Consider the following 25320-nt stretch of genomic DNA (forward strand, 5'->3'; position numbering starts at 1 on the left):
TCTGTAGATCAGTGCTGCCTTGTTTAGCTGAAAGCAAAACAAAATGAAGGAGGATGCATGCAAAGCCTGGTCTTTGAAAAACAAAAAGCATGCACTGGTTACTACTCCACGATAACCTTGCATTTCATACAAAGCATATCCTAAAAGCCTATATAGAGATAAATGCTGCATGTTGTAGCACTAAATAACCAATAGTAGCAGAGGGAGAGAAAAACTAAGGGAGAAAAGAGAGGTTTAGAGCTCAGATTTGAATGAGGAGGGAAGGGAGTTGTAGCTAGCAAGAGATGCAAAGAAGAAGGTTCTCTCACCAATGAACATAAGAATGGCCATCCTGATCAGACCAGTGGTCCATCTAGCCCTGTATCCTGTCTTCTGAAGTGGCCAGTGCCAGATGCTTAAGAAGGAATGAACAGAACAGGGCAATTTTGAATGATGCATCCCCTGTTGTCCAGTCCCAGCTTCTGGAAGTTGGAACTTTAGGGACATCCAGAGCATGGGTTTGGGTTCTTGACCACCTTGACTAGCAGCTATTGAAGGATTTATCCTCCTTGAACTTATCTAATTCTTTTTTGAACCCAGTTATATTTTTGGCCTTCACAACGTCCCCTGGCAATGAGTTCCACAGGTTGACTGTGTGTTGTGTGAAGAAGTACTTCCTATTGTTTGTTTTAAACCTGCTGCCTATTAATTCAACTGGGTGACCTCTACTACTTGTATTATGTGAAGGGGTAAATAACACTTCTTTATTCAATTTCTCCACACCATTCATAATTGTATAGATCCGTGGTTCTCAACCAGGGGTCTGGGGCCCCCTGGAGGCGGCGATCAGGTTTCAGGGGGTCCACCAAGCCGGGCCAGCGTTAGGGCTCGATGGGGCTCAGGGCAGAAACCCACCACTTGGGGCTGAAGCTGAAGCCTAAGCAATGTAGCTTTGCGGGGATGCCTGTGGCATGAGGTCTTGGGCAATTGTCCTGCTTGCTACCCCCTAATGCTGACCCTGGCTTTTATATGCAGAAAAACAGTTATTGTGACACAGGTGGGCCATGGAGTTTTTATAGCGTGTGGGGGAGGGGGTCCCAGAAAGAAAAAGGTTGAGAACCTCTGGTATAGACATTTATCTCCCCTTAGTCATCTTTTCTAAGATGAACAGACCCAGTGTTCTAACTCTCTTTTCATATGGAAGATGTCCCATACTCCTAATCATTTTTGTTGCCCTGCCTCTGTACCTTTTCCAATTCTAATATCTCTTTTTGGGATGGGATGATCAGAGCTGCATGTAAGATTCAAAGTGTGGGCATACCATGGATTCATATAGTGGCATGATAATATTTTCTGTCATATTATCTATCCCTTTCCTAATGGTTCCTTACATTCTGTTAACTTTTTTGACTACCGCTGTGCACTGAGCAGATGTTTTTCAGAGAACTATCAGCGGTGATTCCAAGATCTCTTTCTTGCGTGGTAACAGCTAATTTTGATCCCATTAGTTTGTATGTATAATTGCTATTATTTTTTCCAATGTGCATTACTTTGCATTTATCAACACTGAATGTCATCTGCCATTTTGCTGCCCAGTCACCCGGTTTTATGGAATCCCTTTGGAACTCTTCACAGTCAGCTTTGGACTTAACTATCTTGAGTAATTTTGTATCATCTGCAAATTTTGCCACCTCACTGTTCACCCTATGTTCCAGATCATTTATGTTGAATAGCACAGGTCCGAGTATCTTTGTGGAACTCTGCTATTTACTTCTCTCCATTGCGAAAACTGACCCTTTATTTCCTACCCTTTGTTTTCCTGTCTTTTAACCAATTACTAATGCATGAGAGGATCTCCCCTCTTATCCCATGACAGCTTAATTTGCTTAAGAGCCTTTTGTGAGAGACTTTGTCAAAAGCTTTCTGAAAGTCCAGGTACACTGTATCAACTGGATCATCCTTGTCCACATGCTTGTTGACACCCTTAAAAAAATTCCAACAAATTGGTGAGGAATGATTTCCCTTTACAAAAGATATACTGACTCTTCCCTAACATACCTTGTTTATCTGTGTGGCTGATAATTCTTCCTTTACTATAGTTTCAACCAGTTTGCCTGATACTGAAGTTAATCTTACCAGCCTGTAATTGCCAGGATCTGCTCTGGCGACTTTTTTTTTAAAAAGTAGGCATTATCTTAGCCATCCTCCAGTCATTTGGTACAGAGGCTGATTTAAGCAGTAGGTGACATACTACAGTTAGTAGTTCTGCAATTTCATATGAGTTCTTTTAGAACACTTGGGTGAATACCATCAGGTCCTGGTGACTTATTACTGTTTAATTTATCAATTTGTTCCTCTAATGACACCTCAATCTGGGACAATTCCTCAGATTTGTCACTTAAAAAGAATGTCTCCATTGTGCGGATCTCCTCCCCATCCTCTGCAGTGAAGACCAATGAAAAGAATTAATTTAGCTTCTCTGCAACAGCCTTGTCTTCCTTGAGTGCTCCTTTAGCACCTGGATTGTCCAGTGGCCCCACTGATTCTTTTTTTAGCAGGCTTCCTGCTTCTAATGTACTTAAATTTTTTTTGCTGTTATTTTTTTTAATGTCTTCAACTAGTTGCATTTAAATTCATTCTAGGCCTGCCTGATTATACTCTTACCCTTGACTTGCCAGATTCTATTTTCCTAGGACTTGATTTCCAATTGTTAAAGGAGGCCTTTTTGCCTCTAACCGCCTCTTTTACTCCACTATTTAACCATGGTGGCATTTTTTTGGTCCTCCTACTTTTTGTTTTGTTTTTTAATTTGGGGGCATACGTTTCGTTTGAATCTCTGTTATTGTGTTTTTAAAATAGTCTCCATGCAGTCTCAGTTCCGGCCAGATTGTATGAGGGGCAGAGAGGAGGATGGTACTAACTGATGGGAGAGGAGACTCTGTGTCCATGAGCAAGATGGGATCAAAGAGACTAGTAATGAACTGGATCCTGCAATGACTGTGAAGACAGTGAGGCTGTTGGAGGATAGGGTCGAAGAGGCTTGGTTCCTCTTTATATGCCAGGAGGAGGGCAGTGAATGGCAGCAGCAAATGTAGTGTACTGGTCTGCAATCTTGGGTGCCCCTGGGCAGACATTACTTCCCTGTCATGTTCCCATGTGCTTGCCTATTAAGCTACTGCAGTGATATTAATTCATTGGCCTTCTAGAGTGCCTTTCATCCCGGGATCTTAAGGCATTTTATGCAAAGGCTGAGAATGGTGCAGCCAGGCCTAGCAGGGAGGAGAAAGTGTTGCAAACGCTGGAGAGTGCCTGTGATCCAAAGCGCCCCTAGTATTGTACAGGAGAGAAGTCTCCAGCCTTGGCAAGGTCCCGCTGCAGGTGCTGGTTGGCCACAGGGAGCTCTGGGAGAGGGAGGAGGGGAGCAGGTTTGCTCCTTCTGGACTCTCTCAGCTGTGCAAACAATCAAGTGAAAATCACAGGATGTTTACAACTGGGAACTGGGCAAAGAGAGCATGTAAACACGAGCTTGGGAACAAACCAGAAGGTGCTGCTCGCGCTGTGGTCGCCGTGAGGGACCTATAGATTCCATTAGGTCACCTGTGCCAACTGCAAACCAGAGGATGGGGGTGACAATTATTTATTTGTATTGTGCCAGAGGCCCCAGTCATGAGCAGAGCCCCATTATATTAGGCTCTGTAGGCAATGCCCTCAGGCTCCGAGGAGGTTATTCTCTGAAGCCCCAAGTCTGCAGTCAGCTCCACTAGTACAGACCCCTTGCAGAGCACGGCAGTGATGGGGCTGGTCAAAAATGGCCCATCAAAACTGTTTTTTTAATGGCAAATTGAGTTATTGACTAAAGAAGTTGATTTTTTTGGTGAAAATGTTGACTTTTAGTTGGAAAACTGAGTACCTGAAAGGCAAAAACTTTTGGCCAAAACCAGAAGATTTCAATTTGGATGTGCCGCAGCGGTTCCTCGTGGGAGTCTTAGTTCAGGTGCCTCGTGCCCCCATTCTCCTCTATGGGCTGGGCTGGGCTCCCCAGTTGCACTCCATTTCTCATGATGCGTCACAGTGACATTTCCGAGTCCAAGTTTTCTGGTTTCGATTTTTGTTGTTGTTTCTTGCACCATTGACATTTTCTATGAATTTCTTTCCTTTTGATCAAAATCTCACTTTCTGCCCGGCTTCGATTGGCTGTACCTTATGTCTTCAGTGGGGCTCTGCAGCAGGACAAGGGGTTCATGCTTGCTGATCAGATTGAAGGATTAGGGTCCAATTTATGCCAGGACTCCAAAAAGTCTCTTTAACAAACAGAGCGAGGGGACGGCAGGAGATGGAGGAGGATGACGGTGACAGGAACATGTTGTTACATAGATTAGCGATGTCCACGGGTTTACAAATCTTTATTTTTTAAAATCTAAACAGATAGATATTAATGATATCAGATGGGTAAATATCAGTGCTATCTGGGATTGATCTAATGCCGGAATGGGGGCTATTTGCCTGACAAGGGGTCTTTGACAAGGAGGAAGCACATCAAGAGTTAAATAGTTAAGCATTACAAGATTTCAGAGTAGCAGCCGTGTTAGTCTGTATTCGCAAAAAGAAAAGGAGGACTTGTGGCACCTTAGAGACTAACCAATTTATAAAACATCTTCTGTATTTTCCACAGTATGCATCCGATGAAGTGAGCTGTAGCTCACAAAAGCTGATGCTCAAATAAATTGGTTAGTCTCTAAGGTGCCACAAGTCCTCCTGTTCTTTTTAAGCATTTCAAGGAAGATTCACAAGAGGCTGACAAACCTATAGGGGGGAAAAAGGAAGCCGCTAAGTACAGCCAGTGTTACTGTGCGGGCCAGTAAATAGTTAATCTCCTGGTGCTGGAGCATTAGTGCTCATGCTTCCGATACTAGCATTCAGCATTGTGGAAAAGTTTTTAATATTTATGTGCACAGTCATTAGCAACATCTGCAGTTAAACTAATTCAGCTCAAATCATTAAGGCTCAGTCCTCAGGCTTCAGGGCTGATCATTAGAGAGGCTCGGGAGGAAAATGTTGCACTGCTGGATGCAAGAGGCAGGGGAGCTACATCTTGAGCCCGGCACTGTTGCAGACCGGGTACTAGATTTCACATTTAAGTATTGCAGAAAGGGGTTTTTACAAAACCTAGTATTTCGTTATTACTTTGTTGAGTTATAGTAATGCTTAGAGACCCCAGCCCAGACTGGGACCTCACTGAGCTAGATGCTGTACAGCCAGAAATGGTTGCTGCTCCAAAGAGCTTACAATTGAAACAGACAAGAGAGACAAAGGGGGTGGGGAGGGGAGTAATGGTAAATTATTAGGAGTAAGTGCTAAGTAAGGGAATAGAAGAAAGGTTTAGGATTGAAGCATTTCCCTGTGATATTGGAAATCCAATCACAAAAGGACAGCCCTACTAGTGCATGAGAACCAGAAAGCTTTGACAATGGAATTTGACTGGTCAGTTTTCCTAAAATGCGAGTTTCAATAATAATAATAATAAGAAAAACCTAGCAGAATTGATTCAAAGTACAAACAAAACAAAACAACTTTCAGTTTTCTACAGTTTTATTTATGACCCAAGTAAGGACATTTTAAAAGAGAGAGCATTTTAAAAATTATTTGTAATAATTATTTATATTGCAGTAGTGCCTAAAGACCTCACCAGCTTAAGTCCTCACTGCGCTAGGAGCTGTACAAACATGCGGAAAAATGACAGCCCTTGCTTTTCATCTTGAAAGCTTCCTTTAAAGTGCTGAGGAGGGTGAGGCTGGGTGCGGTTTAGGTCACTATTCTATCCTTAATAGTTGTTGTTGTTGTTTGGACAGCACCATTATCTATCATTTGAACCCTGGACCCGTTGCTACTATTGATAGCAGGTACATGGGACTTCAGCAGCTGGGCCCATTGATTTTGAAAACTTCCTCTCAGCAAGAAGCCTTGATGTAGTTGGCTGTGGCTGCAGCAGCTCAGCTCCACAGGCCTTGTGACACATGAAGGTTAAACCTCTTACTGGTTGGTAGCTCTCTGGGGGAACCCGCGGGAGAGAGACACTTTCCTAACAGAAGTCACTGAATGAGCTGCTCATGCATGCCCTGCTGTAGGCAGATCCAGTTTCTGCTAATCAGCCGTGATGGGAAATTCATTTTAGACTTTGAACCCCATGTGCCTCTCCAGTTAAGCTGCCAGTGTATCTCCACCATGGACTCAAATAACATTGAGGGGGATGCCGCCAACTGCTATCTTGTAGGGTGTTTTGTAATAACCTGTACTGGTCCCTGGATGTTAGAGACCAGGTGGGTGAGGTAGCGTGTTTTATTGGACCAACTTCTGTTGGTGAAAGGTACCTTTCCTAGACCCAAAGAAGAGCTCTGTGTAAGCTCAAAAGCTTGTCTCTCTCACCAACAGAAGTTGGTCTAATAAAGCATATTACCGCAGCTCACCCACCTTGTCTCTAAAATAGACAAGACATTTCTGCTTATGGCCCTGTTTTTTTTTCCACCATCAATGTTGTTGTCATAGCCCTGAGAAGTGGAGGAGTTAACTTTTGTTCCCTCTGCCAACTGTTGACCAAAATACTGTAGGTCCTACGTAAATAGTTTTTATTTCATTTAAATATTTATTTTATTTACATTTTTCTTGTCTATTTTCACATTTTCCTTCCTGCTGGCCAGGAGGAGGACTAGTTTTCTTTTCAACAGACATTTCAATCTTGGGGCACATCTGTGCAGAAGGTCACAATTTGGAATTTAACAGCTAAAAGCGTCTCTTGCCCCTCACCCTGTGATGTGGGTTTGCTTCAGCCCTCAGTACTATAATGCAGCATACTTCATGCCAGCTGGTTGCCTCTCTTCAACCCAGAAGTGGCTGTGTTTCTGTGGTGCTGTACATATACACTTTGTAGTTGTCATGGGATCCATTGGGATGAAGGGGACTCTATAAATGCAAATTATTGATCTGATTTCTTCTCTGTAATCTTGTGCCCAGTTCAGCTCCTTTAGAAGAAACAGAGAAGGAACAGACGGACAGAGACTGTGTGGATTGGCAAGTGTGACTGTTATTTTTGTACTCTGAGGACAAAGGCTGCAAAATAACTAACATTCAAATTTCTCAGACTCATCTGAACCAGCCCCTTGAAGTGAGCACTTGACGGGTCCTACACGGAGAGAATTCAAACAACCAAAGGGGGGTTCCTATGGAAATACCACAAGTAACGGGTGTGACCTTGATTTGGCCTTTTGGAAAACCACATAAAAACACAGAGAGGATACAACAGGAAGAGGCCCTGGTTCTCCCTCGTCACACCCTGTCATTTCCAAGGGAGAGCAATCGCCCCTTCCTGTTTCCATACCCCTCACCTCACCCTCCTTCTTGGAAGACACTGACACACAATGTGAGCTTCTAACCAGCCAGCTAATGGAATACTCATCCCAATAGAGAGGTTCCTTAATGTGAGGCTTGAGTGGTGCCTATGGCTTTGCATTCAGGTGAATTTCACTGATCCCCTGCTTTAGTGGCCCAGCTTAGTAAAATCAGCCTGTATGCATACTTTCAGTTGGGGGCTGTGCAGCATTGCAGACAGATCTGCTGCTCATTTTTTTAACTCTGTAAATTGATGGGAAAGCCTGTTGAAACAATCCTCTCGCTTACACCAGCAGTGGACTGACTTAGTGGAATCCTCCTGATCGATATCACCGTGGGCAGGAGGAATCCACCCCATGAGCTCACTGGCATTACCTGGTGCTTTGTGTTGTCATTTATACCGTGCCAAGTGTACGGTGGGTATAAAACACAGCCTTTCTGATGCTTTGCAGGCCTGTAAATGGCTACACAAAGTGCAGGGCAGTGATGAATTAGGCCCCATATGTTTAGCACATCCCTTATTTTGGGAGTCCTCCTTCTCCAACATAATAAATTTCCTTCCATCAGCTTTTAGCAACTTTTTCATGGTGTGCTGGTGGGAAGCTCAGGAAAACTTATATAACCCACCTCCCTTAAGGAAAAAACCCCCAAAGAAGCAGCTTGCACCGTGTATTCTCAATGTCAGGTGCTGGGTTTGGACACAAGTAGGTGCTGCCTATATTCTAACTGCAAAAATGAAAGAAAGAAATAAAATAGTTAACTTGGTATTAAAATGGGCCAGACATAGAACACCAGATCGGGACTCTCCACAACTTTGGGAAAGTGTAGACCCAACAGCAGCTGTGCATCCAAATAGCGTGACTCAATCTCACCCCTAGAATGTGCAAGCCGGAGCCCAACATTTGAACTTGGAACGCCGACACAATAAAGATTCAGAGTGGAATCTTGACACAGACTTTGACTCAGGCCTGCCTGCGCTGTGTTTGCTCTCTGGCATGATGCTGTGGCTGAAAGCGTGCTGAATTTGAATGGGGACATTCTATATATGTTGCATACTGAGTGTCTGAATTTCCTACGTGCATGTGTTGTCAGTTTGACTTTTTTCTCTCTTTTTTGGCTTTCCAGGATTGTTGTCATGTGATTCCTGAGCACTTGAAAACATCCTGAAAGAATATCCAGCACATTTTACCCCTGTTGGATTTCATTTTTTCTTTGTCTAGCAATAAAAAATGTCCCTGAAACCTCTTCACCCATGGAGCACTGGGGAAGCCTAAAGTTAGAGGTGATAGAGAAATGAGCGCAGAATCTGGCCCCTGGATTGTATTTAGTCTGGAAGACTTGTCTGTTATGTGCAGTATATCTGTGAGGGAGGTTTCTGTAACACTGTCTAAAGGAGACCACAAGAGGGAGCTTTGAGCTAATCACACCTAGAACGCTTGTTTAAAAGGAAAAGGGAGTTACAAAAATATTAGCTGAACAATGGCATCATGGAAGCAAAGGACTGTGCTCTTGTCTGGGTATAACCTGAGCAGGGTCTGGATTTGTACAGCCACTCTGGCAGAAAGTGTAAAGTATTGACAAGTACCTGGCTTTCTGTGGGAATGATGGAAAATAAGGCGATCTAAAGCAGTGGTGAAATCTCCTGCAGAGACTGTTCCACCACTCAGAGAAGAGAAGAAACAATGCTTCCAGCCCAGCACACAGCAGTACGTGACCTGGATGTGTTGTGGGGTCAAAGGTGCCCCTTATAGGTACTCATAGGCATGAGAGTGGAACAGGCTTGTTGGCCTTGAGGGATCCAGGAGATTGGAGGAAAACCCAAGTCTGAGAGTAGGTACCTTAAGTGCTCCCTGATCTCCCCAGTACCAATTATGGCAAGCATCGAGGGGAGACACGGAGCAGAGCCAAGCTGCTGGGCAATGCCAGGTTCCAAGGGCAGGCACTGACAGTCCTGTTTTCTACAGTGGGCACTGATTTTGGGTGCCCACTTTGAAATATCTAGAGCCTGATGTTCAGCACTGCTGAGCACCTGCAGCTCCCATTGACCTCTGTTATGGTTGTGCACCCCAAAAATGAGTGGGTGTGAGCAGGGAGCACTGAAATGGAGGTTAAATCACCTGTGCCCATTTTATGGATGAGGAGCAGGGTTCAGGGCCACGCTCCCACACTTGTCACTGCCTTTGGGATCTCTGGGAGTGCCAGGAGCAGGACAGCAGGGGGCAAGTGGGAAGAGGGCTTCTTGCACTCCTGCAGGATTAAACACAACATGTGCTGTGCTCCAGTGGTACGATGTTGGCAGAGGGACTGTTGTAGCCAGGTTGTATTTGACAAAACAAGGGGGCCTTTATAAACCTGCTTCAGCTGTCCCTGGTTCAGCGGCAGAAGCACCGCCTGGAAGAACAGGCTCTTGCTGAGAGCATTCAGACAAAGAATCAGCTGCTCTAATGCCCAGATTAGGACAATTTAACCTGCAGGACAATTGCTCCATTAATCAGCTGGGTATCGCATGCTTTCCTGATGCTCTGTGGTTTTTAACACTCTCCCAATCACCTATTCTTAGCCTTGTTTCTCTGAAAGAGCCATGTGGCGGGGAGCCAGCTCCAGTAGACCTGAATATTTCAGGTTCCTGGAAGATGTGGTTCTGCTTTAATGGAAGGAAGCAGTAGCAGGCATTAGTCACCTTCGATAAGTCAGGCGGCAGATAAGCAGGCCTGACTGGGGGTTGGGGCAGCGAATTCAAAGTGGGCAGGGTATGGGCAGCAGTAACGGTAAACTGCTCTGTTCTTCCCATTCAAGTTTGTTTCCAGCTCTCTCCCACTTCACTGGAAACTCCTCCTGTATTTGCATCTTGCTCCTGATGAAAAATGCCAGTTTATCCAGAGCCTTTGATGGGCTGCCTGGGGTGCTGGGATCAGCAATTTGGCTGATGATGTCGCAATCGGTTTGAGCTTTTCCTTTTTCAACAGTTCTTCCAGTGAATTTAGCCTTAGGGAAAGATGCCAGATGGAGAGTTCCGAAGGCCTCTGTTTATTTACAGGACAGATTCAGCCTGAGTAGGGGGCAGTGTAAGCCTATATACAAACACGCCACCAGCTGCCAGTGCCTCTGAACCCTCATTAGTCCAGCCTCCATGCTCATTTAATCCCCAGACCCACCGTTGATAAGGCCAGTTATATAACCCATGCTCATGGCCATTAAGGACTGGATTGTGAGATTCTTTTCAGTAGGTCACCATGCTGCCATCATATCGTAACAGCTTTAATTTACTATGCACCGTGGATGGACATTAAACCAATGATTTACAGATTAAAAGTTCCCCAGATATTTCATATCCCCCAAGGTGTCCTGAGTCCCCTGGTTGAGCTTTACAGAAATGGCTTTTCATTTGAATGAAACTGACTCATAAGGGATAGGGTCCTATTGCTTGCTGGCCAAAGGGGCCTTCTGCCCTCAGAACATCCTTTAGGGGGTACTAGCATGTAGGTATCTGCAGTTCAATGGTCAGTCATGTCTTTCCAAAAGGATGGCCTGAGGGAACCTGTGTAAATTTTAATTTGTGCCTCTGTGGGACTAGGAAAATAGGTGTTTTCTTTTAAATCAAGTTCCCATTCAAAATGCCAGTTAAAACTTGAACCTAAGAAGGTAGAGGGTGTATTGATATAACACTGGTAAATATACACTGGTCCAAGCCATATTTTTCTCAGGGGTCTCCAAGTTGCTGAGTCTTTTACAATCCACTCTCTCTGGAGTCCCTAGCTTGCTTGTCTGTCTCTCCGTCAGAGAGATTTCTAAGGCATCTACTGCTTTGGGATCTCTCAGTGACTTAAGCCACCTGCTTTCCAGTGCTGCAACTCCCCTTCCTTCACCATCAAGGAAGCCCATAGACTCTAGAGCTGTCTCTTTAATCTGTGATTTTGACTGATTTAGGAATAGCTGCTAGAGTGAAGGTGAGGTGAGGAAGAGGTGAGGTCTGTCTGGAAAAGACACCTGAAGAGTGAGAATAATTCTGATATGTATACCCCCTGGAGTCCTTTAATGAGTGGGCACTCCCCACCAGGGTCGGCTCCGGGCACCAGAGAACCAAACAGGTGTCTGGGGCGGCAAATGTAAAGGGGCGGAAGGACATCAGGCTCTGGGGTGGCAATCTGCCCTTGGCGGTGGTGGTAATTCAGTGACTCTTCTTTGATCGCCGGCAGCAATTCGGCGGCCGCACCATCACTCCGCCTCCGTGTTTGGCGGGCAGGTTTTTTTTGTTTTGCCGCTTGGGGCAGCAAAAACGCTGGAGCCGACCCTGCTCCCCGCAGCATTTGTATCCAGGATCCATGCCCTAGTACTTCTCTCCTCCTCTCTCTGGATCCCTAACACCAACTCTGCATACTTCTGCAGGGGACAGGTGTAATTGGAAAGGTGCTTTTGGATGTCTGGCTCATTGGCAAAGGCCTAATGAGGCTCTTTTCAAATTAAACCTGAACTTGAGTGTCCCTTTCAGTGCACTATTTAGAACCAGGCAGAAAGGTTCGGGAGAGATGTCTCTTTGGATCAAGCTCAGGTCAGTCTATAGTGACAAATGGTTGGTGGTGAAGCTTGACTCAGTATGGTCCCTAGTATAGAGCTGGGTGACCAGATAGCAAGTGTGAAAAATGGGGACACTTCTTTGGGAGGGTGGGGAGAGGGCCAAGACATATATAAGCATATATAAGACACAGCCTCTAATATTGGGATGGTGCCGATAATATAGGGACGTCTGGTCACCCTAGTATAGAGCCATGGAGATGTTCTCCTGGAGGAATGAGAGAGCATTTTTAATGCAGTGTGCAGCAGCAGGCCTGTGTCAAGGAGAACAGAGCAGCCTCCTATCCCCCTGTCTTTACAACTCATTAAAAATGAAGAAGCCTTATTAAGTGATTTAAAATGTGGCTTTTTCCTTAGTGCACTTGCATTCCTGCGGTTCATTGTTGGTTACCTTTTAGCCATTAGCTTCACAGACAGTCAATAAAGCACTTATCAACCCCGGGGGCTTTAATTCTGAAGTCTCGTCTGGACTTTATCCTCTCTCCTGATGGACTAGTAATGGTGATATGAGGAACCTTTCTGGAATGTGGATTGCATCTTTGGGATGCTGTCTGCTTTAGGAAGCAGATGGGGTGAAGAAAATGGGAAATGCATCTTTCTTGGGGCTATATATTAATCATGGTAATACCTGAGCACCAGAGGTGAAAGTAAGCTGGTATGGGCCGGTATGGCATAATTGCAAGAGCCAGTATGCTGCTGCTAGACCGGACCGGCTTCCTCAGGCTGGCGCTTTAAAGGGCCTGGGTATTTAAAGGCCCCGCCTCTTCCAGTTGAGGCCCCGCCTCTTCCAGTTGAGGCCATGACCCCTGCTCAGGACTCCGGAGTACCACTAAATCCTTTGTTACTTTCACCCCTGCTGAGCACTGAACATAGTGAGAGGGAGTAAGACTAACCAACATGCTGTCCTGTATTCTTCCAGTCTGGCAGCTAGATGGATGAATTCAGTTACCAGGTCATTATGGCCATTTCCCTGGAAGAGCAAAGTGCTTCAAGTACATGGTTCTATATAGAACCAGATAGAACAACATATGGCGCATATTACCAGTTTTCTTTAATAAAATACAGTCGCATTGTTTCAGCCTGGTTGGGGTTTGGGTATGCAGCCCAGACCAGTGAGAGGTTGTGTCGCCACTTGTCCTGTAACGCTGCATCCCCCACAATGCTTTGCTGCTGTAGCTCCCAACCTGGGCTACTCACAGCCAGCCTACCAGAACGCAGACCACACCCTGAGTGTATGTGAGTAAGGCAGCCCTGGTTCAGCAGGTTCACCCAGCCTTGGTGACAATTGGTGAGGTGACCTCAACACACTCCCTGTCCCGAATTTTCCCCAAACTGCATGCCCTGAAGTGTCCAGCCCTCTCCTGGAGGGCTCAGAGAAATAATATAATATTTGTTGCTCCTGTAAAGAGACAAAACCACATCACAGTTTATTAACTTAATGGGAGTAAACACACTCTTCCCTTTAAAACCAGCATGAAGGTGGTTTATAGCAAAAATAAATGGATTAACAATAGGACATAGGTTAAGTGATGGGAAGTAAAAGGAATAAAGTTAGAAAGGGTTACAAGCAAATAAAATTGAAAACACTCATTGAAAAGTCTAAAACTTAATCTAACAAGATACAGGCTTTGTTCAAGACAGTTTCTCTCACCAGTTTTTTTTTCTTCCCAGCCATGGCTGACTTTCCCTCAGGCAGGACCTTCCACAAAAGTACAAGTTGATGGCTTCCCTTATCTTCATAGGTGAAAGAGCTTTGCCTAAGCAGGTTTCTCACCTATATTCAGTTCCAGAGACTTCAACCCCTTTTTGGTTGAAGGACCCATCTTTCTCAGCTTGCTAGAGCTCTGTTCCCTTCTGTCTGTCGAGTGATGGATGCCTACGAGTACTTCTGTCTTTGCTTGTATCTTCCAAAGCTCAATGAACTTGTTTCAAGAGGCAGGATGACCTCATGGTACTTTTCCCTAGCTGTGGGCTTCCCATCCCCCTGCTGATTTCTATGTAAGTGGAACTTTTGATTGTTTCTGGTTTCACAATGCTTACATTATACAGGAGACAGGTAGACAGCTGTGACCCTGCCTGCCTGCCTGAGCAGCCTGTACAGCCTAATATCCACAAGTATCCATAGTTCCTTATATAGTGTGAATACATGCATTTCACAATGATAGTAATCACCATTATGTCATTAGCTTTCAGAAAAGACCTCATTCTATATTCTCTTAAAATACAGTAATATTGTATGCAATCAGTTGATTCAATTGCTTATCACTTGATGTTCAGCCCCCTGTCTTTATAGACCAGTGAACATTTACAATGTATTCTTTGAAAAGTAAAACCTGGACCAAACTTCTCTCTCCTGCTGTGTGTTGCTGCCATGCTGTCTCCTCCCTCCACTTGTTAGTGTGAGGTTTGCCTCTGCCCTTTTTTAGCTAGATAGGTCTGTTCACATGATATGTAAATACATTTTCACTGTCTTTCAAAGTAACTCCCAGGTAGGAAAAACATGTTCCTTTGACCTGGTCTACACTAGAAAATTAGGTTGGTTTAACTGTCAGTCTGGGGTGTGAAAAATCCACCCCCCGAGCAGTATTGTTAAGCCAACCTAAATCCCCGTGCAGACAGCTTGCGACCGCCTCTCAGGGAGGTGGATTGCCTATGCTAATGGGAGAACCCATCCCGCACACATAGGCAGAGTCTTACACTGAAGCGCTACAGCAGAGCAGCTGTGCTGCTGTAACATTTTAAGTGTAGACAGGCCCTTTGGCTAGCGCAGACCTGTCTACCAGCCCCCTGGTGTGCTGGATTTAAACATACCTAAGACACATTTCTAGCATATATCTGTAACTCTTAATATCCACCATGTACATAGATCACAGAAGAATATTATGATCAGTGGGTTATTAGTTTTCAAACGATACCTCACAAGGCATATTTTGTGCAAAGATTATTACAGTAGGGTGTGAATACAGGGGTGCTTAGCATCACAGTCCTATTTCAGCCTGGGGGATGGGCGGCTGTGAAAAAACTAGAAGCTGTAGGTATTAATCACTTTCCTGTTTGCTGCTTTGTTATTGCATGTTCAGGGATTTTATTTTTGCTCACTAATCACGGTAACTGCTTTCTACATGCCACCGAGATGATGTACCAGTGGGAAACTGAATGCTACATTCCTTAGGGAAAAATCCTGATACATATATTTTTTGTTAGAAGATACTGCTCAGCTAACACCGTAAAGACAAGTGAAAAGAGAGCTGCACTTCTTACTGACAGCCCACGCTGTGTCCAGTATGTTTGGTCTCCTTGGTGACAACCATTACAAATATTAGATCAGATATTTAAATAAATGCATCTGTGTTCTGTCTGTTTCCCCATTGTGTTCACTCTCCATGACCCTCCTAACAAATGCATTTGCCAGCAGGAACATTGAGGGAAATAGCAAATTTCAGCCCATATTAGGGAGAGTTTGTGGAAGGTGCATTTGTGATCATGAGTATTTACTCCCAAACCTGATTCTAAACATTGTGTTAATCCAATCAGGGAACAGAAACATATTGAGTGAAATCCTGGCTCTGCTGAAGCCAATGCGAGTTTTGCCATTGACTTCAATGGAGCCAGGATTTCACCCACTGTATGGTGATGTATGTGTTCAATTAAAAGAACTCAGGCTTTGACAGCCAAGTACTTGCAATGAGCTTGCTACAGACCAAGAATTGTTCCCAGAATTTGGTGATTAATTTTGAATGTGATAAAATTGTGATCTGCTCCCAGGCAAAGAGAGGTAAAATGAAAGACATATAGTATTACTTACAGGTTATTCACCCACCTCAATTCTATGTAGTATGCTTAGAACACAGGAGGCATGCCAGGGTCCTGGGGTCCAGTGCTGTCTCTGTTGATGATTTATTGTGTGCCTTTGACCCATTCAGTCTCTGTGCCTCTGTTTTCCTATCTGTAAAATGGAAATAATAAGTCATAACTAGCCTTGCAAAATCATCATTAAAATTTACTAGCACAACCAGTCTGCATCTACCATGTTACTGAAGAAAGGGACCCCAAATAGGTAGTGTTTTCCCCCATCTTGCACTACAACGTCTGCATTGGGTATTTTGGTGGGGGGGTCTGGCTCAGAGGTGAAGATCTTACCAGTGGTGCTAAATACCTATGTTGCTGGCAGTTTCAGTGAAGTTACTAAAAATGAATATCTTGTACTAAAGAGCCTTAGACAGCTCTTTGCCAGCCCCATTGGTTTCAGATCTATTCCCCTCATTTTGCAGCTATTATATTGAGATATAATGTTATGATGAAGTCTCATTATATCACAGCAGAACATGATGCTAGTGAGTTGCTATAATCTCTGTCCCTAGAGTGACTTGGAAAGATCCCATTAGTCTCTCAGATGTTGTTTGCTGTAGCCATGTTGATCCCAGGATAATAGAGACACAAAGGTGGGTGAGGTAATATCTTTTATTGGTCTAACTTCTGTTGGTGTAGAAGAGCTCTGTGTAGCACAAAAGCGTGTCTCTTTCACCAGCATAAGTTGGTCCTATAAAAGATACTGCCTCCCCTACCTTATCTCTCAGATGTTCGTCTTTGAGTGATGGAATATGTGCCAGCTTCAATGACTTATTTGTAAGGTGACAGAGTGAAATCCAGGATATAGGCAGCCCCTCCTTCTGTACTTACATGAACACACATGTCCGATATGCTGATGACCAGCTGTGTAAAAAGTGAGCCCTCCTGGCAGCTCCTGCTAGCTCTACCTGTTGGTATATACTGACCCAGGAGACTTGAGGTGTTCTGCAACGATTCCAAAAGCACTATGGTGAGCATTCTTACCAGGGCGCATTTTCCTTGTTTTGTACACGCATGGTCCTAGGCAGTAAGGCCACTACGGGGGCGTGCTCAGTTTATAACCATGACTGGATCAAGTTGTGGCTCCAAAGGTGAGACTGTAGATTTATCCACTAGCCCTACCTAATTTCTCTCTCTATTATTTATAGCTCATAGATATAACCTCTTTAAATGCCACTCACAGCCTATGTGAAGCATTCTCACCCACCAAAGGCTAAGGGGCCTGGTGTTAAGGTACATTAAACCCTATCAGAAATGTATAACCTTCTGCTGGAGGAGAACCCAGGAAACACTCAAAATGTTGTGCTCTTAGTGATCTACACGGTGTTGGTTACTGGAGTAGTGGGACATTACAGTCTCAGAGTAAACCCTGGAGCACTACACCCCCAGGAGAGAAGATGTGCATGGGGACCACAGAATGGTCATTTTTCTACAACATACATCACAATGATCATAGAATCCAAAAGCAATTAACTGGGGAGCATCCCGACATAAGTTGTTAGCAATGGTGGACACTTTTTTTTTAATAGAGGCACACCCAAAAGAAACCTCCAGGTTTTGACTCTCCAGAACTTCTCGGGAAGTTCAGCTCCAGCTGTTAGGGGGCTTATTCCTTCACCCACTTACTTCCCTGGTCCTTCTCGCATGAACAGAGAGCAACAATACCCGAAGTCCAAAGGTGCAAAAATTCATGTTTATTGGGGTGAACTTCCAGCAAGCATGATTCCAGTTTCCTTCCTTAGTGACCCCCTTCCCAGCTCTGACACCACAGAGCCTTACACCTGTGTCCCTGTACCCATTCCTCCCCTTAGCCAAACATGAATCCAATTTCCTCACTCCTGTTCCCATTTCCCCTCCCCACCCACTCACTTCCTGATTGACTGCAGACTATATAGTAAAACTTGAGTTCTGCTTAGCTATACCTTAACGAATCATTTTCCTGAAATTTAACTAACCAATCCTAACATATTGTAACATGATTATGTAACCAATTATATCCCACCACCTTAATTAGTTTACACCCAACAAAATTAATTATACAGCAGACAGAAACAATCACAGAACCAGACAGAGATTATACAGACAAACAATAGCAAAGTGGGAACTATAATGACAAAACAATACAGAAGTGAGGATTTCACATCCCAGCTATTGATAAGTGAGTTCTTGCCAGACAGGATGCTGATATTACCAGCAGGACAGTGGGGTGGGAGGAGGTATTGTTTCATATTCTCTGTGTATATATAAAGTCTGCTGCAGTTTCCACAGTATGCATCCGATGAGGTGAGCTGTAGCTCACGAAAGCTTATGCTCAAATAAATTGGTTAGTCTCTAAGGTGCCACAAGTACTCCTTTTCTTTTTATCAAACTAAGTTTCCTTTTACATCTTCTAGGCACTTCCCTTTCTCTGGAGGCGATAGGCATTATCAGGACAGGATTGTATTCCTAACAGCCCAATAACACCTTATTTCAACGTGACTAGTTTGGAATGTGAGGATGTGACCGGTCGCTTCCCAGCTTATGGCTGCCTCTGTTGCTTAGCCAAAGGCCTTAGCCTAAGAATAGGGCCTCAGACTGTCACAGTAAGAGAAGGACCTTACACTGATTCTTTCTTTTATACCTCTAGAACTAGCCAAGTGAAAAGAATACACCTAAATTCTTAGAGTATGGGCCTTTACAGACAGGCCTGACTATCTATATCCTAACACCAGCCCCATTTCTATAATGGGCCAAACCAACCTCCCTGTAACAAGCTGTGGCTCCGTGTACACAGACATGCTAGTCAGCAGTGGCCAGCAGAACCCAAGGCACCAAAATGACTGTTTTTCGTGATTATTTGCACTATAGCAGGGCCCAAAGGCCCCGGATCAGGATTGGAGCCCCACAGTGCTAGGCATTTTACAAAAAACGAACAAAACACAGTCACAGCCCCAGAGCACCCACACTCTAAATGTTACAGACCCTTGCTACTTGAACTAAAGGAGAGCTCCTTTAGTTGGGAGAAAGTGGCAGAGTATGGTGGTTAGATGCTGGATGGAGACATGGTTGCACAGACTAGGTCAGGGACTGGGTATTTTGTGAATGGCCCTGAAGAGTGGGGAAGTTCCTCTCTGAATTTGCTCTTGAACTGTGTGGCTCAAGCTTGTCTCTCTTCTTGATGCCCTTGCTTATTAGTCTGTCTTGTTTTTGTATTTGTAGTATCGAGGAATGACTAAGGAGCCCCCCAAGAACAGGTTGCATGAGACTTGATTGGGAATAATGTGTGGATTAGTCCTGCAAAATACAGAGGTTCCAGGCTGGGTGACCCCCCAGGAGCTTTCCTGGTCCCCGACACATCTGTGTACCTACTAGTCCATAATTAATGCAAGGGACTGATAAGATTCCCCAGGCTCCCTGCTGAGGTCTGGCTCTGATGAAAGCAGGCTGTTTCGTCTCCCGGTCAGTTTGATTCATGCAGATAATTTAATCTTTAATTGCTAGATCAGGTAATGGGCTAGACTACTCTCCTGTCTGTGTTACAAAACATATTCGAAGGGCCAGATATTTATGGGGCCAGGTGTTCGGCGTATTGTGGGTATTGACTCCTCACTGCTGTTGTCTTTTGCTAAGAGCTCTGAGAAAACTCTCTTCAAGATGTGTGTGTTACTGTGATATCAGATTCATTTGGTTGCAATTGTCCTGCTCCTAATCTGATTTTGGAAGCAGTTATCTGGGTTGGAGGTGCAGCAGCAAGAAATGGGGCCATCATTCTCCGGATACAGACCTATGCCTTTCCTTGCTATTTAGTTTTTGCTCTAAGATCTCAGTGAACGCTGTGTACTCCATGGAACTTGCCACGCTGGTTAACAATATGCTAAAAATATAGAAACACTAGTACGAGAAGGAAAAGGTTTGCCCTTTTGACTGGGTATAAGGCCTCTGGCACTGACTCATTATCTCATCCTGGGCAAGTCAATTAACCTTTATCCTAATGTCTATACAGGGATAAAAGCCCTGTGGCAGCTGACTCAGGCTTGTGGGGCTTGGGCTGCAGGGCTAAAAATTGCTGTGTAGACATTCAGGTTTGGGTTGGAGCCCAAGCTCTGGGACCCTCCACCCTCCCAGGGTCCCAGAGCTCAGGATCCAGCCCGAGCCCAAACATCTACGCAATGATTTTTCAACCCTGCAGCCTGGGTCCTGCAAGCCTGAGTCAGCTGACCTGGGCCAGCTATGTGTGTTTGTTTTTTTTTCCCTGTGTAGACATACCCTATGTGCCTGTGTTTGCCACTTGTTGTGAGGCTTCACTCATTATTTGTAACGTACTTTGATAGCCTCTTCTGAAAAATGCTATTTTGCACTTTGGCAGAATATCAAAGAGGACTCAATAGTACTTTTCCCAGGAGAAAAATGTTCAGAATATAAGTAAAGACAAGTCCAAGAGGATGGCGTTATATCTAGGAGCTCGGGGCAGACTATAACTTGGTAGTTAGATTCTGCATGCATGAATTCTCCCTACATGTTCAAATAGATACATTGTTGTCCTTGATTTTGTCTCTTAAACCATAAGACATTGTTACAGTGCACTGTTAAAGAGCCAATGCACCCTACCCCAGAAGCAGTTGCATTTCTCTGATGAGTAAAGTGATCCCTAACTGTCCAGTTCTGTAAACCCCCAAAGTGCTTGGGAATCCTTCTGGATGAAAGAACCTGTATAAGTCCGTTATGTTGCTTTACATATATGAAATTAGAAGAGCCTTTACATAGCAGCAGCTCTTTTATTTGCTGGAAACCCATCAGCCTGACTACTGAACCAGCAAGGGAGGTATAAAGGGCTCAGTCACATGCAAACTGCATGTGTCTAGTGTAGAAGAAGGGTCACCTGCTATTATTCTGAGATTATTCTCAGTTGCCAGTTCAAATCCACTTTGGGTCAGTATTGATCCAAAGTTGTTGTCATGGCAATTTGTGTGTGTGTGTGTGTGTGTGTAGGTGAGCTGCAGGTGATATTGTGGCTATTCTTAGTCATCCCACGTCACAAAAACAAACCACCATCAACTAACTTGTGGGTCTCCACTGAGAGCGTGACCATGGGGCCCTAGGCACTACAGTAGTAAATAAGTTTCATTCTAATAACAAGTGGGGCATGGAGGCTGAGCTGCTCTGCTCTCCTCTCCCCAAGATTTGGGCCCTCCTGACCAGAAGAGGCACGTTGGTAGGGGAAGCGATCTAGTGCTATGTGAGTTCTGTAGATAAACAGAATTTCAGCTGTCATTCTGGTACCCTTCACTAGTGCTCAATTCACCCAAACACTAGACATAACATGTAAAGAAAAAAGATTATTTTCCCTCTTCTTAGGGGAAAAATGCAAATGTTCAGCCCAAGCATCATCATGTTTCAATAAGCCAGTCCCTTTGAATTCCATTTTATGTTCAGAAACTGCTGAAAGGACATTTTTATCCTGGTTAAACAAACATCTCAGGCTTTTTCTATGCTCACGGAAAACAAACCTCTTTTGAAGTGAAGTCGGCAACAGCCCTGTTCAAGGCTCCAGCACTCCCCTCTCATTGTCTCTTTGAAAGTTAACTCTTTTCCTTTGTTGAGACCTCTGTCTTTAAATGTTCTTTTGATCTAGGCTTCATTAGTCACCACAGAGGAATAGGGCTGAATTTGCATAACAGCTGCAAAGCTACCTAGGATTCTGTGTCAGACATTTATGCCATTAGTCTGTTTGGGGGAAGGTGGTTTGCTGGGGACTTTGGGAAGTTAGCAGTGGAAGACCCACAGGCTAATAGTTGGGCTGTCTCTACAACCTGGCATGACTGGAAGGGGTTTTGGTGTTTGTTTTAGTTAAGGAGGAATAGCACTCCAAACCTCCATCCTTGTCTTTATGACAAGATTCAGATGTGCCTGTTCTTGACAGCACTGATGTGGTGGCTGGCTCAGAGTGGCAAGGTGCCTGTGGGAGAACAGGTGCAGGGTACAGTATTATAAGGGGGAGGTGTAGCTGGAAGCAAAGATACCAAACGAGGTGACCATACTGTTCAAGGTGCAGGAACAAAGGGAGCAGGTGAATGCCCCATATCAAGTGCAGGTTGAGGGAAGCAGATGCAGTGGGGGGAGCTGACAGGTAATTACATTTAGAAAAGGAGAGAAAAGAGAGGCTTATGGGACAGTGGAGCATAGATCTGTTGCCTCTCCCCTAAATAGCCAGCACCCTTGCTCTCCTCCACTAGTTAAAAACCCTAGTGGTACCACGGGCATTCGTGCTTCTTCGAGCCCAGACCAATAGTTTTTCTGGCTAATTACCCAAAGCCCCAAATTTCTAAGCTTCTAATCCAGCTACCTGCTTTGAAACTCTGCCTTCTCCACCTGCCAGCCCCTCTTCTAGCCCCAGGGGCCCTGGGATTGTCAGAAGCAGGGCATGTCAAAAGCAGCAGTGTTAGTTGGTTAGTTTGAAAGCTGCAGGGAAAAGTTAGTGAATATACTTACACTGTAGGTCTTTAGTGGCCGACCCCGTCCCTCCTATACCACACCCATGTTGGGGTTAAAATGCCATGTGTACTCTGAACTCGCTGCATCTCACAGTTATGGTTAGTGCTCCCGGCAAAAGGCCCTCGCTCTCTGCTGTGGTCACCGTCTTCTCTTTTCTTTATATATCTTACGTGATTTCATGTTGATTTTTTTTGACTTAGCTTGAGACCTCTTGCAGCAGCTGCCATGGAGCTTACACCAGCCCCGAGAGTAGGGCTTTCTCATGGCCAGAGATTTAACAGCGCAAAACATCTACCCCCTGGGGTTGTGGCAGGTGTGAGACCTTGGCTGTACTCTTCCAGAAGGCTGATTTTCTTTCCCATGTTAAATCCCCACCTAGACAGACGGACTGACTGACCCTGCATTGTCCCCACTCCCTCCTGTCTCTCCAAAAACCACCAAGGCTGCTGCTTTCAATCAGTCTACAGCACTGCGTAAGATTCTGCAGCGTGTTAAAAGCAAGTAGGGACTGATTTCAACCTCATTGCAGAACTCTGCCAGTGCTCCCACAGATTTAGGGGTCTCCAGATGCTCTGAGATGCCATCGAAGCTCTTGTAATGAGCCCTTCTTCCTCAGCTGGTGGGACTGTACAAGCATCAAGAAATTGCTCTCCACCACCCACATGAGTGTGGCAAGCCAGCTGCTGGTTGGATTCTGGTGGTGGCAGTGGTGTGGGACGGGCTTCCCTCCTGGGTCACATGGGGCCCTGTGAAGAGTTCTTTGGAGTTCAACAAAAATGCCACTCACAAAGTTTCCCTTGAAACAGCATCCTGCACTCTGCAAAAGTCCGGCTCTTCCAGGATCTGACAGAATCCTAGGACCTTCTTTGGTCCTTTCAGGCTTTGGCTTCATTGGTAAAGCCCTCAGCAAAGGGGCCCTCCGTAATGGTTGTTTTTCTGATGTGGCTTCTTAAGTAGCTCCAACCTGCTGAAGTGTGTCCATGATAACTTTTATAGAACATACCCTGATAGCACTTAGACGTTCAGTCCTAGGCAGGTCTAGCAGCGAGAGAAGATGATGAATTGGAATCTCTTTGTTTTATGGCTCATTGGGTGGGTAGAGGATGAGGTTTTCCAGACTAAACAATCCCAGTGTTTTCAATCTTCCCTCATAGCTCATGTTTTCTAGACCTTTAATCATTTTTGTTGTTCTTCTCTGGATTTTCTCCAATTTGTCCTTAGCAGTGTGGAGTAGAGCAGAATTACTTCTGTTGTCTCTCTTACAATACTCCTGCTAATACATCCCAGAATGATGTTTGCTTTTTTTGCAACAGCATTATACTGTTGACTCATATTTAGCTTGTGGTCCACTATGACCCCCAGATCCCTTTCTGCAGTACTGCTTCCTAGACAGTCATTTCCCATTTTGTATGTGTGCAACCGATTGTTCCTTCCTAAATGGAGTACTTTGCATTTGTCCTTATTGAATTTCATCCCATTTACTTCAGACCATTTCTGCAGTTTGTCCAGATCATTTTGAATTTTAATCCTATCCTCCAAAGCACTTTCAACCCCTCCCAAATTGGTATCATCCACTCACTTTATAAGTGTACTCTCTATGCCATTATCTAAATCATTGATTGAAGATGTTGAACAGAACCATACTCAGAACTGATCCCTCTGGGGCCCCACTCATTATGTCCTTACAGCATGACTGTGAACCACTGATAACTACTCTCTGGGAATGGTTTTCCAACCAGTTTTGCATCCACCTTACAGTAGCTCCATCTAGGTTGCATTTCCCTAGTTTGTTTATGAAAAGGTCATGCGAGACAGTACCAAAAGCGTTACTAAAGTCAAGATATACCATGTCTACTGATTTCCCCCCTATCCACAAAGCTTTCCTGGACAGGGCAATAAGCCATCAGGTTGGTTTGACACAATTTGTTTTTGACAAATTCACACTGACTTTTACTTTCACCTTATTATCTTCTAGATGTTTGCAGATTGATTGCTTAATTATTTGTTCCTTTATTTTTCTGGGTACAGAAGTTATGCTGACTGGTCTGTAATTCCTTCGGTTGTCCTTATTTCCCTTTTTATAGATTGGCTCTATATTTGGCCTTTTCCAATTTTCTAGAATCTTTCCCATCTTTCATGACTTTTCAAAGATAACACTAATGGCTCAGATTTCTCCTCAGTCAGCTTCTTGAGTACTCTAGGATGCATTTCATCAGGCCCTGGTGACTTGAAGACATCTAACTTGTCTAAGTAAATTTTAACTTGTTCTTACCCTATTGTAGCATCTTCTGATCCTACCTCATTTTCACTGGCATTCACTACGTTAGATGTCCAATCACCACCAACCTTCTAGGTGAAAACTGAAACAAAGAAGTCATTAAGCACCTCTGTCATTTCCACATTGTCTGTTATTGTCTCCCCCCACACCAATTGAGTAACAGGCCTACTCTGTCCTTGGTCTTCCTCTTGCTTCTTATGTATTTGTAGAATGTTTTCTTGTCACCCTTTATGTCTCTAGCTAGTTTGATCTCATTTTGTGCCTTGGCCTTTCTAATTTTGTCCCTATCTACTTGTGTTATTTGTTTATATTCATCTTCTGTGATTTGAGCTTGTTTCTACTTTTTGAAGGACTCTCTTTTGATTTTTAGATAATTGAGGATCTCCTGGTTAAGCCAGGGTGGTCTCTTGCCATACTTCTTATCTTTCCTACGCAGTGGGATAGTTTACTCTTGTGCCTTTAATAATGTCTCTTTGAAAAACTGCCAACTGTCTTCAGTTGTTTTTCCCCTTAGACTTGCTTTCCATGGGATCTTACCTACCAACTCCCTGAGTTTGCTAAAGTCTGCCTTCTTGAAATCCATTGTCTTTATTTTGCTGTTCTCCCTCCTACCATTCCTTAGAATCATGAACTCTCATTTCATGATCACTTTCACCCAAACTACCTTCCACTTTCAAATTCTCAATCAGTTCCTCCCTATTTGTCAAAATCAAATCTAGAACAGCCTCTCCCCTAGTAGTTGTCTCCACCTTCTGAAATAAAAAATGGTCTCCAATACATTCAAAGAA

The sequence above is a fragment of the Lepidochelys olivacea genome (assembly GCF_965140295.1).
Source record: "Lepidochelys olivacea isolate rLepOli2 genome assembly, chromosome: 9".
Classification (NCBI taxonomy): domain Eukaryota; kingdom Metazoa; phylum Chordata; order Testudines; family Cheloniidae; genus Lepidochelys; species Lepidochelys olivacea.